Source organism: Mesoplodon densirostris, chromosome X, assembly GCF_025265405.1.
Source record: "Mesoplodon densirostris isolate mMesDen1 chromosome X, mMesDen1 primary haplotype, whole genome shotgun sequence".
Lineage (NCBI taxonomy): Eukaryota > Metazoa > Chordata > Mammalia > Artiodactyla > Ziphiidae > Mesoplodon > Mesoplodon densirostris.
Genome location: NC_082681.1, coordinates 32,591,877 through 32,597,969, shown reverse-complemented (window position 1 = coordinate 32,597,969; position 6,093 = coordinate 32,591,877).

The following is a 6,093-nucleotide window of genomic DNA, read 5'->3' as shown; positions in this document are numbered from 1 at the left end:
CATAGAGGATGTTCTATAAATATGTGTTGAATACATGAACAGATTTATTCTCTCCATACCATTATTCTTCACAGATGAAAAGCTATCACAGATGAAAAGCTAAGTCAAGGGCTGTTGTGAGGACACAGAAAATTAGAAAGTAGAAGGTGATGGCAAAGCTAAAAGCTCTATATAACTCCGGACATAAAATCACCCTGTTCCCAGCCCCACTAATGCAGCAAGCCCTAGAAGTGAAGTCTATCATCTAAATGCTAGGCATTTCTGATGGAGAACTTTTTCAAGCCTATTGCAGATTTCCCAGAGTCTACCATACACCAGGGGACAGCAAATTAGGAGTTACCATTTCCTGAGTGAGCACTGCTATGTGCCAAGCACCACTAAGCACTTCACATGCATTATCTCATTTAATCCTCACAACAAACCTGTGTATAGGTACCTCAGTGTACCCATTTTACAGATGACGAATCTTGAGGCTCAGAGAGGTTGGGCAATTTGTCCAAAATCTTTCTGATTAACCAGCAAAATGAAGTTTGATCATTGGTCTGTCTGATATACTTCTTCCACCTTAACAGGAAAAGTACTTTTTGATGACAGAAATAATGCAGTTTACTATCAATGAAAAATGAAAATTCAAAAGATTTTAAGGTATTGCAATGTGAAAGGGGGCACGGGTTCAATCCCTTGGGAACTAAGATCCCGCATGCCATGCGGTGCGGCCCCCCCAAAAAAAAAGAATGATTAAATCTGGTATCACAAGGCTTGTGTGTTTGTGGGGAGGGAACCGGTGTACTTATACATTGCCAGTGGGCATAATAATTGGTTAATTTTCTTCAGGAATGCAATCTGGCAACAAGAATACACAAATAAGTTCTTTTTTTTTTTTTTTCTTTTTTTTTTATTAGTTTCTGCTTTATAACAAAGTGAATCAGTCATACATATACATCTGTTCCCACATCCCCTCCCTCATGCATCTCAAATAAGTTCTTAATATAAGAAAAACTGGAAAATCCCCCATGCCTATCACATACTTAAAATAGTTTTACAATAAAAATAAGACATCATTATTAAAAAAAAAAAACTCTGAGCAAAAAGACATAAAGTAGAAAATGAAAGTTCCCAGATCTACTCCCTCAAATGTCACTTATCATCGATAACAGTTTTGTGCATATACTTCCAGGTGCCTGTTGATTTTGAGTGTCCAGTAATATGTAATTGGCTAAGCCATCCATCCATGGTTGAGTAGCACAATGAGATACTGTTTCCTGGAAATGAGTATATGAAGCAATGTTATGTAAAAATGATAAAACATGGGATAACACACACTCACTGCACAGAGATAAAAATGGGAAGAGAGTGGCCTGATGGAGATAGCTGAATTTACTTTGTCTAAGGCTGCTTTAGAAAATCCTAGAACTGAGACATCTGATGGGGTGGAGAGAGCACTGCTCGGGAGCCCTCTGAGCTGGCTGCTCGGGAGCCTGGGTCCCAGCTGTTGTGTGGGATTGTCCCTTCCTATTTCTAGGCCCCAGGATCCTCATCTACAAAGTGAGGGGCCTTGTTAGATGATCTTTAGGGACCACTCCAATGCTACAAAGTCTATGATTGTGTGACAGATTAAACATTAGGCCTGAAAAAGTATATCAAGTAACACAGAAAGGTTGGGAAAAAAAGACATGCTCCAACAGGCCTCATGGGGTTGGCTGGCGGACTCCTTCACTGAAAGGGAAAATGATCTATGTAAGAAGACACAGAACTGATCTCAAGGAATCTAGAGTCTCTGGCTAACTGAAACAGCCAATTGGGTATAAGTTTGAAATAAAGTTAGCTGAGGCAGAAGGCCAGCCTACATTTTTTTGTTTTAAAGGAAGGCCTAAAGTCTTTTTACCATCTCCTCCCAAACTCTCTCTCTACATCACTGGGATTGTTAGACAATCCTACTTCCTTCCTTCTGTGGACCTTCATCTTTTTTTTTTTTTTTTTTTTGCGGTATGCGGGCCTCTCACTGTTGTGGCCTCCCCCGTTGCGGAGCACAGGCTCCGGACGCGCAGGCTCCGGACGCGCAGGCTCAGCGGCCATGGCTCACGGGCCCAGCCGCTCCGCGGCATATGGGATCCTCCCAGACCGGGGCACGAACCCGTATCCCCTGCATCGGCAGGCGGACTCTCAACCACTTGCGCCACCAGGGAGGCCCTGGACGTTCATCTTAATTCAAGATCTTTTTTAGGAAGCTTTCTGTGCCCCAATAGCCTCTGGTATTCAAGGCCTGGTGCTCAGACTCAAGGCTGCATCATGCCTTGTGCAGACCCTAGGTGTTAGTAAGATCTGTGCTTTGGAGGGGGAAGCTTCTCCAAGGGATCTGAGGAATCTGAATGATCCCTTGCCTGATCTATTCCTTTTCTGACCTTATTTTACCTACCACCTAGGTCTGCAATGAAGTGAGTCTGATTTTCCAAAACAGCTTGTGAAATCAGCCCCCTTATTTTCTAGTCACACCTTTAGGTCTTCTGGAGTAGAGTGAGCAGAACACGTGTTCTAAGCACTTCCTAATTATTTTCCAATTAACCAAAGTTGCCTTCCAAGTAAAGGTCTGGAAGGAGGTTAGTGTGTACGTGTGTGTGGTGTGTATGTACACACACTGAGCGTGGGCCCCTGAGCTCCAAAGCCCAATCTCAAGCGATGTCTGCACTATTCACTTATTTGACGTTTTAGCTCCACCTTTTCTCTCCCCTACCTGTGGAGTTAAGTGGGAGTTGACTGTAGTTTGAATCCCCGTCAAAAGTGTTAGAAATTGATCCAGAAGCAGGGCTGTAACCCCTACTGTTGTGTGCTGCCTTCGTCTAGACAGCTTGAACAGAAGTCTGCTTTTCTTCCTTTGTGTGCTTTTTATTTTTTTCTATGAAACAGAACTGGGAGTATCAAGGCCACTGGGCGCACTACACAGAGTTTTTAAAGAGGGAAGATGTGATTCACAGCTTCCACTACATCTACTGTGTACACTGGAGCATCCCAACTGCTCGGAGACCCATAGCACGAACCACTGCCAGTGTCTACTTCACCATCAAGATCAACACAAACAAACTTCCGGTAAGCGCTTTCCTTTTCTGCCCTGTTCCCTTCAGTGAGGCTTCGACGAGAATAGAGACTTCTCTTGTCAAGGCCATCAATGGGCCCCTTCTTTGTGAAACACAACAGTCATACTTCTGTCCTCGTCTCGCTTGGCCCATCTGCAGCACTTGCCATAGCTGATCGGAGTACTCCCTCCTCCGTGAAATGTTCCATTTGGCTTCTAGAACAACATTCTCTCCTGGTTTTCCTCCTGCCTCACTGACCATTCCTTCTCTACTGGTCTACTGGCCTCTCCTCCTCTCACCAACCTCTTCATGTTGGAATGTCCCAAAACTCAGGCCTTGGATCTTTTCTCTAGCCTCATCTCCTTGATGATCTTATCCAGTCTCCTGGCTTTAAATGCCACCTCTAGCTTATGATTCCCAAATTTCTATCTCCAGCCCAGATTTCTGCCACTTGGATGTTTAATAAACAACTCACTTATTGTATCCAAAACTGAACTTCTGATTTGCCTTTCCAAGTCCGACCTACCTGCGCCTTTCTCATCTCAGCTGATGGCCAAAATCCTTGGCGTCATCCTTGACTCTTCTTTTTCACTCACATCCATTAGGAAATCCAGTTGGTCCTACCTTCAAAAATAGGCCCTGATGGGACTCCCCTGGTGGCGCAGTGGTTAAGAATCTGCCTGCCAATGCAGGGGACACGAGTTCGAGCCCTGGTCTGGGAAGATCCCACATGCCGTGGAGCAACTAAGCCCGTGCACAACTACTGAGCCTGTGCTCTAGAGCCCGTGAGCCACAACTACTGAAGCCCACACGCCTAGAGCCCATGCTACACAACAAGAGAAGCTACTGCCATGAGAAGCCCGCACACTGCAACTAAGAGTAGACCTCGCTTGCTGCAACTAGAGAAAGCCGCGCACAGCAATGAAGACCCAACGCAGCCAAAAAAAAATTAAAAAAAAAAGGCCCTGAATCCAAGCGTTTCTTCCCACTCCACCTCTACCACCCTGGGCCAAGACACCATCATCTCTCACCAAGGTTATTTCAATAGGCTTCTAACTAGTCTCTCTGCTCCCACCCTTACCCACATCCTGTCTCTTTTCAGCCAGCCGGAGTGAGCCTTGGAAAAATGAAGTTATGTCACGTGTCTGTTTTGAACGTTCCAACATGCTTTTCAAACTTCAAAGTGCATGTGAATTACTCAGGGGTCATGTTAAAAGGAAGATTCTGATTCAGCAGATCTGGGGCTCAAACTTCTGCCTTACAAAGAAGCTCCCAGGTGATGCTGATGCTGCAGGTCCACAGACCATACTTTGAGTAATGAGGGCCTACAGGCCTTGTGTGATCTGGTTCCTTGTTATTTTGACTTTCCGCTACTCCTTCCCCCTCACTTACTCTGTTCCAGCCACTCTGATCTTGCCACTCCTTACGTAAGCCAGGTATTGTCCCTCCTCAGGGCTTCTGCACTTGCTGTTTCCTTTGACTGGAACCCTCTCCCCTAGGTACGTGCACAGCCTGCTGGCTCACCTCCTCTGCACTTTCTGCCTCACCCCCATGATTTTGCTTTTCCTCCATAGCACTTTATCACCTTCTGATCGTCTGTGTAACTTCTTATCTTGTTATACTCTGCTCCCCCACCAGAATGTAAGCTTCAGGAAGGCAGGGATTTCTGTCTTGCTGTAAAACAAAGCCTGGTAAATAGCAGGTGCTCAATAAATACTTGAAGGAATGACTGCTTATAGCCACTAGGTCGACCGTGAATATGAAATATGTTGATAGGTGGTGTGAAAGGAGTCCAAATAACATGTATGAATCCAAGGCTAGGGTCCTTAGAACAGGGTTGGTACCAAGCATAATGCCTGGAATACAGCAGACATAAAAATGTTATTTCCCCTCTGCCTTCATCCTTTCAAAGTTATTTGAGGCTCTGCCTGACTCTAAGGCTTTATATATGACCACACAGTGAGCCAACTATGTCCTATATTCATCCTATCCTAGTACAAACTTACCTAGTTGGAGAGTTTGGAACCTGGAGTGATCTAAAAAGGTAAAATCTGTGAGTTCTCACTTCTCCTGGTCATATATCCCGCCATCAGCTGTCTTGCTAACTGGCGAGCTCTAAGATCGGAAAGTGAGGCTGCTGGAGGTGAATGAGACCATGACAAGAGACCACACAGAGAGAGGGCTTGGGAGCCTCGCTCTCGCTCAGAATTCCGAGTATAATTTTGGAGGGGACACTGGATGGGGACCACTGAGACGGCATTACAACCTAGATTTTTATGCTGCTTTTAAAATGTTTTTGAACCATGTTCATCTATATGGTTTCATTCCTAGGCCATCCCTACAAGGTAAGTTGGTACAGTTGGTTGAGTAAACTGGAGCACGTAAAGAAGGCACATGACTTCCTCATGCTCCTAGTAATGAGAGCACAGCCTCTCTTGACTTGTTTTCAATTTTGTGGATACTCTTAAGGTATTTGTTGCCAAAAAGATCTTTTGCGGAACACAGGTTTGAAGTGAAAAAGAACTACTACCTACAGACCTCCAACTCACAGGGAAAATGAATTCTAGAAATTGAGGAGTCTACTTATGGACACTTGTAGCAATGGAAAGAATCATGAGTTGGTGTGACTGGTCTTGGCTGACAGTTGTCTTTTTCTCTTAGAATACACCCATTGATGTCTCTTACGTCTTTGAGAGCCATTCATTGGTTCACAGGTAATGAACATTTAGAGACTTACTTTAAAAGGGTGGTGGGAAAACTCATCACACTCCAGGAGCCCAGCAGGCCCACAGCCGCAGGTAATTTATGTAATGGTCACTTTTCTTCTTTGGACCACCTACTCCATTAAGATGGGCTGAAAGTAGGAGTCTGCCTTTGTTCTAGAAAATTGTTTTTATTTTTAGTGTCTCGTTTTTCAGTGATTATAAATGTGAGGATTAGTTGCTGGAGTAGGATGGGGCCAAGGTAGGTCATGTCTACTGTTTCTATGTGAAACTTCACAGTCACATGGAACTAACTCACA